The 14678-nt window shown below is 45.2% G+C and overlaps 1 protein-coding gene across 2 annotated transcripts in view; it reads left to right on the forward strand.

Moving 5' to 3' along the window:
• Positions 1-14678, forward strand: part of VPS13A (vacuolar protein sorting 13 homolog A) — a 745426-nt gene that overhangs the window by 688874 nt on the left and 41874 nt on the right. The gene's annotated exons all lie outside the window — the stretch shown is intronic.

The raw sequence follows: 14678 nt of genomic DNA on the forward strand, positions 1-14678 counted from the left end.
GAAAAAAATTAATAGAGGTGCAGAGGCTAATCATGTGGTGTGTGTGCTGGCGGATCACAGCTTGCACAGGAGGGAGAAGGATCGCTGAGTGCCTGACAGTGTCAGGAGTCCGGGGCTTTCAGAGCACTCACTCTGGCTGGTTTTTTTGCTCATGGAGCAGCGTGACAGGAAAGCATTCACACATGTGGTCAATGCTAATGGCGCCAACATCGCTGTGCGGAAGAGCCTGAAGGGCCTGCAGTTAGTCTCTGGGTCAGCTCTGCGCTGCAGTGCTGTACACAGGCTGTGTACCGGGAGGTGAATGATCCTCCGGTGTGGCAGGAGGCTTGAGGAAAGTCACTCACTTGGCAGGGCTAGTGTCAGAAGCTCTTGCTGGGGGGGGGGGGGGGGGTTGCTGCAGACACCACGGTTTTTGATTAAGCACATGACAGAAGGCAAGCAGCTTCTGTGAAACCCAGGGATTCCTCTCCTCCGCTTTCTCCTATGGTCCTGAGTTCTTCAGAGGACTTTTGTTGTGGAGGGGAGCCCGAGGGGGACGTGCCATGCAAGGAGGCTGCAGATACAGAAGAATTTTCTGCGGATTTCATGCTGCTCCTTCATAAGGCCTATTTGGCCAAAAGGGGGCAGGAGGAAGTGGCCCCTGGCTGGAAGCCATAGTGTCCTTCTAAAAGACCTAGGATGGCTCCATCCAAAGGGTCAGGGAGTCTCCTTCATTGACTGGGACGTGCCTCAGGAGAAGAGGCAAGCAGTCTCAGAGATTGGGAGGACTCGGATGACCCGCTAGATGTGGGAAGTGATCCCGCAGATAACCCCAGGGACGATCTTGCGGATGTTAATCTGTATGTAGACCCTGGGACTGGCAAGGGCACGACTGACCCAGATGAGGTTCCAATTTCTGAGGGGGATGACATGAGGGTTATCCGGTTGTTCCAGATGGAAGAGTTGAGACCCCTCATGCCTCAGGTCCTGGAAGAGCTGGGGATTAAGTTTGCCTGGGAGGAATTGTACAGTGAGGGAGTAGATCCAGTCCTGGATGGGCTAAGAGGTCCACCAAAGACTTTTATGTACCCAAAAAGATAAAGAAGTCAGTGAACTGGGAGTGAGATACTCCAGAGGCTGGCTTGAAGGTGAGCAGGGCAATGGCAAAATTGTATCCACTGACAGAGGAAACCTTGGAATTGTTGAGATTACCCAAGGTAGATGCGTTGGTCTCGGCATTCACTAAAAAGACAACCATCCTGGTAGCGGGATCAGCTGTGCTGAAGGATGTTCAAGACCTAAAGCTAGAAATCTAGTTAAAAAGGATGTTTGAGGTTTTGGCTTTGAGTCTCCAGGCAGCAGTTTGTGGTAGCCTGATGCAACAAACTTGTTTGTGCTGGGTGCAGAAGACTCAGGAGAAGGAGCAGGCCGCAACGGACAATTCCAGGCAGGCAGCCCATTTGGAGGCCTGGGGTGGCGTATGTGGCAAATGCTGTTTATGATTTAGTGCACACGTTGGCCAGGAACATGGTCTCTGCAGTGGCAGCTGTTAGACTTCTGTGGTTGCGCAATTGGTTGAAGATGTGTGGTACAAGTCGCAACTGTATAATCTTCCCTTTAAGGGAAAGCTGCTGTTTGGAAAGGACTTGGAACAGTTGAAGCATTTAGGGGGAGTCAAAGGTGAATAAGTTGCTAGAGGACAAGAAGATCGTCAGGAAGACTTTTCCACAGTGTTCTCAGTTTCCAGATATGAGGCAATTTCATTCTAGGAAGGGGGCTTCAGCCTCAGGGCAGAAGCAGACCTCTAGATGGCAGCAGTCCTTTTGGGGGTCCTGCAGGACTTCTAGGAGAGAGTTCCGGTCAGGGGACCGGAACCAGAAAGGCCTCACAATGAAGTCTGGTTGGTCCACTCTCCCATGGGAGCAGTTGGGGGAGATTAATCCATTTGTACAGGGAGTGGATCAAGATCACATTGGACCAGTGGGCTCTAGAGGTGATATGAGAAGGTTATACTTTAGAATTTTCTCTTGCGTTGAGAGAGGTTTTCATAGTGTCCCATTACATATCCTGAAGCAAGCGGGAGGCAGCCCAGGAGATATTGTGCCACCTGCGAGAGCTGGAGGCGATTGTGCCGGTGCCACCATTGGAAACGGGAAAAAGGAGCTCCACCTATTTTGTGGTGCCCAAGAAAGAGGGCACATTTAGACCCATTTGGGATCTCCAGAAGGTCAACACGGCGCGCGTACCATGGTTCTGGATGGAAATGCTGCAGACGGTAATAGCAGTGGTGCGGAAAGAGGAGTTTCTGGGATCCTTGAATCTGACAGAGGCATATCTGCATATCCCCATAAGGTCAGAGCACCAGAAGTTCCTTCGATTTATGGTATTTGGGAGGCACTTCCAGTTTCAGGCTCTTTTGGGTTAGTGACAGCACCACAGACATTCATGAAGGTAACTGTAGTGGTGGCGGCAGCCTTGGGAAGGGAGGGGATTCTGGTTCACCCTTATCTGGATGACTGGCTCATCCGAGCATAGTTCGAGATAATATTGCACTCACTCGGCTGGGTAATACATTTTTCAGAGTCATCTAGTACCGACCCAGTCGCTAGAGTATCTGACAACTCTGTTCAATACTCGGGTTAGCAAGGTGTTTCTGACCCCAGGGAGAGTGTCAAAGTTGCAGGCACAGATAATTAATTTGTTGAGAATTCTGGTGCTCAGGGCCTGGGATTAATTACAAATTCTGAGTTCTATGGTTTCCATTCTAGATTTGGTGCCATGGGCTTTTGCCCACATTCTTCCTCTCCAGAGAGCATTGCTGTCCCGTTAGGATCTGTTGTTAGAGGAGTTTCAGCTGCCTTTACTACTTCATAGGGACTTCAAGTGCAGTCTGTCATAGTGGCTATCTGGCTGCAGTTTGGAGAAAGGGGTGGATCTGGAGACTCCAGACTTGGGAGGTGGTGACCACGGATGCCAGCCTCAATGGTTGGGGATGGTCTGCCAGGGGTGGACTGCCCAAGGTCTGTGGTCACTGTCCAAAGCACTGTCCAGATGGTCTATCAACCATCTGGAAACCAGAGTGGTTCGTAGGGCGTTACTGTGTTTTCTCGTGCAGATCCGGGGGCGAGTGGTGTGTTTTCAGACAATACAACTGTAGCCTATATGAATCGTCAGGGAAGGACGAAGACCCACGGGGTGGATTTCGAGGCCCAGGAACTCTTTGGCTGGACGGAGCGGTATCTGGAGGAGATAGCAGCTTTGCTTTTAGCCGAAGTGGACAATGTAGAAGTGGAATATCTCAGCGGACAACAGTTGAACCCAGGGGAATAGGAGTTATCAGTAGTGGCTTTTGACCTTATTTGGGCCAGGTGGGGCAACCCACAGTTGGACCTGATGGTGTCACAGAACAATGCCAAGGTGGTTCAGTTCTTCAGTCGCTGGAGAGATGTCTGAGCCAAGGGAATAGATGCTCTGGTTCTTCCCTGGCCAACGGGGAATCTGCTGTAGGTGTTTCCTGAATGGTCCCTGGTAGGCCGCATGTTGTGGTGCATAGAGAGACATCCAGAAAGGGTAGTGCTAGTAGCACTGGAGTGGCCGCATCACCCATGGTTCGTGGATCTGATTCAACTCACAGAAGATGTCCCGTCAGATTGGCTCATCTGCCAGATTTGCTGTGGCAATAGCCTATCTTCTCTTATCAGGCGGATCACTTTTATCTCATGGCTTGGCTTTTGAGAGGCAACGTTTATGATTAAAGGGATAATCTGTCAGGTATTACCACTTTGCTTCAGGCCAGAAGACCGTCCACGTCTATGACTTATGTCAGGGTGTGGAGAGTGTTAGAGTCCTGGTGTGTGGAAGAAGTACTGGATTCTTTGTGAGTGGATATTCCCCCACATCTTGGCCTTTTTACAGCAGGGCTTGACAAAAGGGTTGGCCTACAAGTCACTTCATGTTCAAGTAATGGCCTATGGTTGTCTCAAAGGTAAGCTATAAGAGAGACCCTTGGCGTCTCATCAGGACATGGTGCATTTTTTGAAGGGGGTCAAACATTTGTGACCTCCAGTGAGCAGGATGTTTCCGGCGTGGAGCTTGAATTTTGGGTTGCGAGTGCTCTGTTAAGCTCCTTTTGAGACGATGCGGAGAGCAACCCTGAAGGATCTTACCTTGAAGACTGTTTCTGGTGGCAATTTGTTCGGCCAGGTGGATTTCGGAGTTGCAGGCATTATCCTGTTGGGAGCTCTTCCTGAGGATTATGGAGGATGGGCTATCATTGAGTACAGCACTGTCTAGGGAGCTTCACTTATTGGATGTGCAATGGATTCTTTTGCGCTATTTGAAGGTCACTAACAGTTTTATTCTCTGGGTGGAGTGTCAGTTGGTGTCGCCTAAGGAGATCTGTAGAGCGGCAACGTGATCTTCACTTCATGCTTTCACCCGGCATTACCAGCTGGATGTTTGGGTGCTGGGCGAGGCTATGTTTAGAGGGAGTGTGTTGGGAGCAGGTCTTTTGGGTGCCCGCCCAGTGTAGGGGAGCTTGGGACATCCCACTTGTCTGGATTGATCTTGGTGTGAGCAGGAAAAGAAAATTGGTTCTTACCTGCTAATTTTCATTCCTGTAAGACCACAAATGTTTTCGAAAGACCGTTGTGGATTCGGCTGAAAATGAATGTGCGTATATATATATTCAGAACTGGTAGGGTTACAAGGTTTTTGGTACCTTTGTTGCTTGGAGGGGGGGGGGGGGGGGAGCTGCAGTTAGGGATGCTCCAGCCCTGGTTTCTCTGTTCGCCTTGGATAGGGTAAGTTTGTGTTTGCATTCTGGTTTGGCTTGGGTACAGGTCAATACTGAGGTACTGCAGGTAGCAAAGCAGTGCCTGAAAAGTTTTCATTCTTCCTCCATCTGCTGGAAGGGATGCAACACCCACTTGTCTGGACTGATCTGTGGTATTACAGGAATGAAAATTACCAGGTAAGAACCAATTTTCCTTTTACACCAGAATAATGGTGCAAATATGCTTTCAAATAGTGAAAGCATATTGTTAAGAGTATATAATAAAATGTCCTGTATCTATGTTTCCTTTAAATAAACTGATTCTTGAAAGCTAAATATTTTGCCAAAGACATGTTTAAAAAATGTCCTAATGTGGAACAAATAGTTCATTAGAATAAGCTTTATTCTATAACAAGAAATAAAGGTCGGCAAACAAGTTGTACGTAATATCTTTATATTGGACTAACTTAATGCATTTGTAACTAGCTTTCAAGAAATGTGGTTTCTTCATCAAGTCAGTACAGAATGAACTACAGATTGTTGCCTAAATATATATGTAACTTTTCTAGGGTCCCTAAAGGAGCTTTGCCACACATTAGGCTATTTTCTTTGTAGAGGAAATTCATGGAAGGGACGAGGTGTTGCATCCATTACTGCTTTGGAGGGAGGCGATTTCCCCCCCCCCCCCCCCCCACCTCTCCATGAAGGGATGGGGTGAAGTGGCATATAATATATCTATATAGTGCTTCTGCATGAAGCATGTGGGAGTTCATGGAAGAGCGAAGCTGAGAGGACTCCTGCAGTGAGCACCAGGGCATTCATAAATTGCCTCAGTATTAAATACCCTGTATCGTACAGTTTTAATCGTCAGCCCATGTATTTTGCTCATTTTATCTGTTTTTAAATTGCATATAAAAGTGATGAAATGATAATCACAATGAAATGACTTCCCTTCCTTATATTAGAAATATCACCTGACATGGTGCCATGTTTCAAGAACTCTCCTCCGCATCAGGAGGCTCGCATCTCATCACTGCTTGTCCAGGCTGTTGTTTTTTACATCATGTTAACTCTTGGCATTTTAAATAAAGAACAGACCTGGGAGAGTGATGTAAAAAGAAGACCTATTAGAGAACAAAATGTCACAAAAGTAATTTGCCATGTTTGAATTCAAACATAGTTTTCCATCAATAAGCAGGCTGAATTAACCATTACATGTGAGAGACGTCATCCAGTGACAATGAACGGACTTCTCTCCAAACTAGTATTTTATTTATTTATTTTATTTCATTTTATATTCTGCTTTTCGGCACTTCATAGCAGATTACATTCAGGTATTTCTCTATCCTTAGAGTTTACAGTCTATGACGATAATTTCTAAACTAGTGCATGGGTGCACATATGCACGCCTTCATTGGCCCGCACCCAGGAATGCAGCAATTTTATAACATACACAAGTATATGTGTGCATGTTATAAAATAGCCTGACCACACATAATGTGCGTGCAATTTTAAGTGGATGCCTGCCTATGCGAGCAAATGCCACTTCTACTGCATAAGTGGGGGAATTTTCAAAGGCCTAATTAAGCCTACCCAGTCGTCATTTGTCCGAGCACAGCACAGACATGTACTCAGTCTGTCCTCTCTTTTTCTTCATAAATCACTTTGTTAGTTTTTTATTTCGTTTTTCATTGCCTCACTGCCTCAGTAGCAACCCCAACAGCATTTTATAGTGCTATCAAAATTAGAAAACAAAACAAAGGAATGAAGAAGAGGGGGAAAGTAAATTCTGGAAGAATTTCCCTGCTTCCTGTCTTCTTGGTCTTGTCGGGAATGAAAAGAGCAACAGTTAGTGGATTCTAAAACTGCATGTGCAGTAAGATTATGTATCTGGCCAACAGACATGAACTCTATCGATGCTTGGGGCCCAACTAGGACCAGGCCAATTAACAGGCTTGTGGTAGCATGTCTCTCAGGTTTCAATGATCGAGAGCCGCTAAAATAGAGGAACTACATCAGTCAGTATAAAGCCAAAGCAAATACTTGTCTCGGAGCGCAACTACTTCCGTTACTTTGTGTAGGAAACTGAGCCATAGCTCCTACAAGACTCCTCCTTTGGCACAGGCCAATGTCAAGGAATTGAGTGAAAATGGCTGTCATGCATCAAAGTCTAAGCGGCGCCACTCAGCGGAACTAACACATGCATCGAAAAAGCTTGAGGCAAGATGCATCAGCACAAAAGAAATGGGGCTCAATGCACAGGAGATAATTTTAAAAGGGAGTTACACATGTAAATGTAACATAGTGTTATAACAATTTTAAAAAGCCATTTATGTATGTAAAGTGCACTTACACGTGAATATCCTATGGACAATTCAATGGCATACATTGTAGCAATTTTCAAAAGCCCATTTGCACGGGTAAAGTGCATTTACACATATAAAACTCAATCTTAAGCATGTAAATGGTTTTTAAAATCAGGCCCGCAGTGCAAATGAGACACAGCATACCGAAGCATCAGCAAATTCCACTGATGCATTTGATGCAAGATATGCCTGACATGATACTGGCTGCTAGGCTGCCCGAAGAGTCCCTCAGTGGGCCGCACTCAATCCTGCTCTAGCCTCCGCCTTGAAGGCTTCATGACATAGCAAATCCAGCCCTATAAAACCCTCCCTCACATTTTGCTGGGGGCCGCCTCATTGAGTCTCCTCTGCTTCTTGCTTTGGCCAACCTTATGCATAGCCTTGTTTCCTGTGTGGCCTAGTAGAGGCCTTCTGGTTTTGCCTTGTTCCTGTGTGGCCTACCAGAAACTTCCTGACTTTGCCTTGTTCATGTTCCCAGAGTGGTCTGTTTAGGCCTGCTTGTCTTGCTCTGTTTGTACCTGTCTTCCTTGCCTGTCTGTCTCTGATTCCCTGTGGTCCTCCCAATAGCCCTCCTGTTTCTGTGGGTCTCCAAATGGCCCTCCTTTCTATATCTCCTAGTGGCCTAGATTGTACTGTGCCTTATTCCTGTCCTGTTTGTGCCTTTCATTAGCCCTCCTTGTCTGTGTATCTCTTGCCCTTGTCCTGTCTACGTCTCTTGGTGCTTTGTTCTTGTCCTGTCTTGCCATTATCTTGTCCAGGCCTCCTAGTGGCCTATCTAGCCTGTCTGTACCCTGCCTTGCACCTCTGTCCCAGTTTACTGTTTTACCTCCTTTCTGTCAGTATGTTCCCAGCCTTGTCTGGTCCTGCCTTGTTCCTGACTGAATTCTTGCTCCATGCATCCCACCAGAGAAATCCTACCAGCCACCAGAATCTGCAGGCTCAACCCAAGGGGGAGGTGGCTGACCAGGCAGAAGAACATGCCCTGTTATGCTGCAGAGCCTTATACTGATCCTGCTGAGGAATATCTTGCACCGCCCTGCTCAGGCGTGATAGTATGATGAGGCCAGACTACCCCACAGGCATGTTTTCAGGACTCCCCACAAGCCTAGTGAGTCAGGGAAAAAAATTTCTACCTATTCTGTGTGGTCTCTTCATCAGCTCCAGCCCCTGAAATGCTTACTACCAGTATTTTCTACTGGAAATGAACAGCTATCAAAGTACAAAACCACCATTGGAACTAGTAAGAACATAAGAAATTGCCATACTGGGTCAGACCAAAGTCCATCAAGCCCAGCATCCTGATGCCAACAGTGGCCAAACCAGGCTTATAAGTACCTGGCAAGTACCCAGGAACTAAGTATATACCTCGCTACTGATGCTATTTTCTAAGTCAACTTGATTAAAAGCAGGTAATGAACTTCTCCTCCAAGAACTCTTCTGTGGTTCCTCGAACCCTGCCCTGTGGATGTGTAAGAAGTGTCAGTTTGTGACTAACCTATCTGAAGTAATCTGTCTCATTTGTTTTTTACCTAAACTGGTTCCTGAGCTACAAACAGCCTGATACCTGCTTTACAGAAGTCTCTAGCCCATTCAGAGGCTATTCCAGCACAGCAGAACCCAGAATGATAGAGACCTGCAAACTACAGTTGAAGGTATAGTCTGTGATTTAAAAAAAAGCCATGTATCTCTGTTCCCATTATAACTAAATTAAAAGCCTTGCCAGATATAGCTTCTGCTAAACCAACGGTTATTCCAGCCTGGTCAAATCTAATCAAACATTTAAAAAATCATAAGAACATAAGAGGTTGCCATACTGGGTCAGACCAAGGATCCATCAAGCCCAGCATCCTGTTTCCAACAGTGGCCAATCCAGGTTACAAGTATCTGGCAAGAACCCAAAACAATAAGTAAATCCATGCTACTATTGCTAGTAATAGCAGTGGCTATTCCCTAAGTCAACTTGATTAATAGTAGTTAATGGACCTCTCCAAGAAAGTATCCAAACCTTTTTTAAACCCAGCTACACCAATTGCCCTAACCACATCCTCTGGCAACAAATTCCAGAGTTGTGCATTGAGTGAAAAATAATTTTCTCCGATTTTTTTAAAATGTGCTACTTGCTAACTTCATGGAGTGCCTCCAGTCCTTCTATTATCAAAAAGAGCAAATAACCGATTCACATTTTCCGTTCTAGATCTCTCATGATTTTATAGACCTCTATGATATCCCCCCTCAGCCGTCTCTTCTCCAAGTTGAACAGCCCTAACCTCTTTAACCTTTCCTCATAGGGGAGCTGTTCCATCCCCTTTATCATTTTGGTTGCCCTTCTCTGTACCTTCTCCAGTGCAATTATATCTTTTTTGAGATGCGGCAACCAGAATTGTAAACAGTATTCAATGTGCGGTCTCACCATGGAGTGATACAGAGGCATTATGAACTTTTCCATTTTATTCACTGGTCCCTTCTTAATTCCTAACATTCTATTTGCTTTTTTGACTGCTGCAGCACACTGAGCCAACAATTTCAATGTATTATCCACTATGATGCCTAGATCTTTTTCCTGGGTGGTAGCTCCAAATATGGAACCTAATATCGGGTAACTACAGCATGGATTATTTTTCCCTATATGCAACACCATGCACTTGTCCACATTAAATTTCATCTGCCATTTGGATACCCAATCTTCCAGTCTCGCAAGGTCCTCCTGCAATTTATCACAATCCGCCTGTGATTTAGCTACTCTAACTACTATAAATAATTTTGTATCATCTGCAAATTTGATTACCTCACTCGTTGTATTCCTTTCCAGATTATTTATAAATATATTGAAAAGCACTGGTCCAAGTATAGGTCCCTGAGGCACTCCACTGTTTACGTTTTTCCACTGTGAAAATTGGCCATTTATTCCTTTTCCCTGCTTCCTGTCTTTTAACCAGTTTGTAATCCACGAAAGGACATCATCTCATATCCCATGACATTTAGTTTTCTTAGAAGCCTCTCATGAGGGTCTTCGTCAAACGCCTTCTGAAAATCGAAATATATTACGTCTGCCAGTTCACCTTTATCCACATGTTTATTAACCCCATTCTTTAAAAAAAGAAGCAGATTTGTGAGGCAAGATTTCCCTTGGGTAAATCCATGCTGACTGTGTTCCATTAAATTATGTCTTTATATATGCTCTATGATTTTGTTCTTTAGAATAGTTTCTGCTATTTTTCCCAGCACTGAAGTCAGGCTCACAGGTCTATAGTTTCCAGGATCACCTCTGGATCCCTTTTTAAATTTTAGGGTTACATTGGCCAGTCTTCAGGTACAATGGATGATTTTAATGATAGGTTACACATTTTAAATAATAGATATGAAATTTCATTTTTGAGTTCTTTCAGAACCCTGGGGTACATACCATCTGGTCCAGGTGATTTGCTACTCTTTAGTTTGTCAATCTGGCCTACTACATCTTCCAGGTTCACAGTGATTTGGTTCGGTTCGTCTGACTCATCACCCCTGAAAGCCATCTCCGGAACCGGTATCTCCCCAACATCCTCATTACTAAACACGGAAGCAAAGAATTAATTTAGTCTTTCTTCAGTACGCTTATATTTGCTAAGAACCCCTTTAACCCTTGGTCATCTAACAGTCTAACCGACTCCCTCGCAGTTTTCCTGCTTCGGATGTATTTTTTAAAGTTTTTATTATGAGTTTTTGCCTCTACAGCCAATTTAATGTCAAATTCTCGCTTAACCTGTCTTATTAATGTTTTACACTTAATTGACAATGCTTATGCTTTTTCCTATTTTCTTCAGATGGATCCTTCTGCCAATTTTTGATGAATGTTCTTCTGGCTAAAATATTCTCTCTCACCTCACCTACTAACTATACCGGCAGTCGTTTTGCCTGCCTTCCACCTTTCCTTAATGCGTGGACTACATCTGGACTGCTCTTCTAAGATGGTATTTTTAAACAATGTCCTTACCTGTTGTACACTTTTAACCTTTGCAGCTGCACCTTTGTTTTTTTTCCAACTATTTTCCTCACTTTATCAGTTTCCCTTTTGTAAATTTAGTGTTAGAGCCATAGATTTACATATTGTCCCCTTCCAGTATTTAGTTCAAATTTGATCATTGATCACTATTGCCAAGTGGCCCCACTACTGCTACTTCTCTCACCAAATTCTGCATTCCACTAAGAATTAGATCTAAAATAGCTCCCTCTCTCATCGGTTCCTGAACCAATTGCTCCATGAAGCAGTCGTTTGTTTCATCCAGGAACTTTACGTCTCTAGCATGTCCTGAAGTTACATTTACCCAGACAATATTGGGGTAATTGAAATCTCCCATTATTACTGAACTGCTAAATTGGTTAGCTTCCCTGATTTCTCTTAGCATTTCGTTATCTGTCTGATCATTTTGGCCAGTTGGACGTCACTATACGCCTATCACTATACTCTTACCCAACAAGCATAAGATTTCTATCCATATAGATTCTACTGTGCATTTAGTCTCTTGTATGATCTTTATCCTGTTGGACTCTATACCCTCCCAGACATAAAGCAGTCTACCAAGTTGATCCTCTCTCTCATTGTGATATAATTTGTACTCTGATATAGCACTGTCCCATTGATTATCCAGGTCTCTGAGATGCCAATTATGTCTATTTCACCACTGATTGCTATACACTCTCTCCCATTTTACTTCTTAGAATTCTGGCATATGGATACTTCAAAGTGGGTTTTTTTTGTTTGTTGGTATTAACCTGCTTTTCAGTTGATAGGGATAATTTGGAATCCTTTAGCTCAAGTGATTCTTTACATTTGCTTTTATTGGAACCTCTCTATTGGGATGCTCTAACTCCTGTTTCATTACTATCCTTTGAAGATACATTCTTCCGAACCATACACTCCTGAGTGACTGTATGCTTTCCACCTTGTTCTAGTTTCAAAGTTTCTATCTCCTTTTTAAAAGTTAGCACCAGCAGATAGGTTTCACTCTGGTTAAGGTCGAGCCCATCCTTTCAGAAAAGTCTCCCCCTTCCCCAAAAGTTGTCTCAGTTCTTTCAAAACTGAATCCCTCTTTCCTGCACCATTGTCTCATCCACGCATTGAGACTCCGGAGCTCTGCCTGCCTTGGGACCTGCACGTGGAACAGGGAGCATATCAGAGAATGCCACCCTGGAGGTTCTGGATTTCCGCTTTCTAACTAAAATCCTAAATTTGGCTTCCAGAACCTCCCTCCCACATTTTCCTATGCCATTGGTGTCCACATGTACCACGACAGCCGGTTTCTCCTCAACACTGTTTAAAATTCTATCTAGGTAACGCGTGAGATCCGCCACCTTCGCATCAGGCAGGCAAGTTACCAAGCAGTCCTAATGTCCTCCAGCTACCCAACTATCTACTTTTCTAATAATTGAATCACCAACTATGACGGCTGACCTAACCCTTCCCTCCTGGGCAGTAGCACTGGGAAACTCGTCCTTGGTGTGAGAGAACAATGTATTACCTGGAGAGCAGGTCCTTGCTACAGGATCACTTTCTACTACACCAGGGTCATGCTCTCCAACCGGGAGACCTTTCTGATCCAAGGCAGCACTGAAGCTGCCAGACTGGATTTGGGACTTAGCTAATATGTCTGTGAAGGTCTCATCAATGTACCTCTCGGTCTGCCACTCTAGCCTCCAGAGATCGGACTTGTTCTCTGAAAGCCAGGAGCTCTTTGCACGGGGTGCACACATACAACCTCTCACCAGCGGGTAAAAAATCATACATGTGACACTCGAAGCAAAAGACTGGAAAGCCCCCCGTCTTGTACCTGCACATTTGACGCCTGCTCCAGAATCTAGTTCTGCTGTTTCTCCTGTGTCTCAGTTTGCAGATCCCAGTCCAGTTTTGGGAGCCTCCAGTCAGTTGGCTGTTTCCAACTCAATGCCTGGGAAATCTACCTGTCTCAGTTCAGTCTCAGTGATTTCTGCTCAAGTTATCTAACCCTTGTATGCAAGCCCAGATTCCTGCCCAGCCAGTTGTTTCTAATTTGGCCTTGGTGAAACCTGCTCTAACATCAGGAAAGGTAGCTTGTGCTTTTTTGTCTAATTCTGCCTTGGCTAAATCTTTCTCTGTCTCGGTCACTCCTAAGACAGCCTCAGTTTCAGAAGCCAGTTCTAGTCCTGCTTCTGTAGGTGCCTTCCAGCCAGCTGGGTCCAGTCCAGACTCCAAGCCTTTATCCCAGCCAGCAAAAGTGGTTACTAGACCTGAGGCTAATATCAAGACAGACCCTACCATTGTACCCGCTAAACAGAATCAAGAGCCAGATTCCAGACCAGGTTCTATGTCACACTCTCTTACAGAGGAATCTGCTCCTGTGGAGACTCGAGTATCCAAATCCCATGATCTGCATCTGCCTCTTTGAACAGATGTTTAACTGTGCTTCAGGCCATATGTCTAATGCTGATCCTGTTCCAGAGAATCCAGTCCAATATGCTACCACAGCACATCTAGAGACTCTGTTCCAGGCTGCTCCAGTTGTCCATTCTAAGAACACAGTCCAGGCTGCTTCCTCGGCACATCTAAAGACTCTGGTCAAGACTGTTTCAGCAGCAGTTCCAGAAAATCTGGTCCAGGATGTTATCACCACTCATCTGGAGACTGTGATCCAGACTGTGCTGGCAGTCTATTTCAAGAATCCAGTCCAAACTGCTCCTACAGTATGTCTAAAGACTCCAGTCCCAGTTGTGCCAGCATCTCCTCCTGAGACTCCAACCCAGGCAGCTTCCATAGCACTTCCAAAGACACTGGCTGTGTCCACAGCATCTCAATCTCCATTCCAGACTGCCTGTCCTAGCCCCAAAGACCTTGTTCCAGGCTGCTTCCTTTGCAGCAGCACTAGAGGCCTTGTGATGCCCACTGATTCAAAGCTCTATTCACAGTGAATCCAGCTGCTTCTGTCGAGTCTCCAGAGAAACCCACAGTGTATGACTCCAGCTTTTCCTGCCATGTCTCTACAGCTAGATAGGCCAATTCCTGCTATACCTCTGCAGCAAGCTGAACTGGTTCCTGCTATGACTATGTACCAGGCTGAGCCAGCTTGTCCTGCCATGTATTCCACAGCCAAATGAGCCACTTCCTGCTATATTTCCACAGTGACCTGAGTCGATCCCTGCCATAACTCTGTTCCAGGCTAAACCGGCTACTCCACCCCAGATAGACTCTGCTTCAGCTATATCACTCAGTGGGAACCCCAATCCAGTGACTCCTGGTCTGGCTGCTCCCACAGCACTCAAGACCATTTCTGGTGAAACCCGCAGCCTCCAAGCCACAAATTATGGCTGTCCTGACATAGGCGTGCCTGCTGCTACTACTGCTCAAGTCTCTGCCATTGCCTTGATGAACTCTAAACCCCCTATTCTGGACTATACACTGATTCTGGCTGCATACACAGCTTTCCAGCTTTTGTTTTGACTGCACACACAGTGTTCAACTCCTTCTCCCAGAGTGTATTTGCAGTCTACAAGATACCGGTTCTGTTGGATCCTGACTCTGATCTTCACATCCCATCTCAGATTCTGAT

The sequence above is a fragment of the Rhinatrema bivittatum genome, chromosome 1, assembly GCF_901001135.1.
Source record: "Rhinatrema bivittatum chromosome 1, aRhiBiv1.1, whole genome shotgun sequence".
Classification (NCBI taxonomy): domain Eukaryota; kingdom Metazoa; phylum Chordata; class Amphibia; order Gymnophiona; family Rhinatrematidae; genus Rhinatrema; species Rhinatrema bivittatum.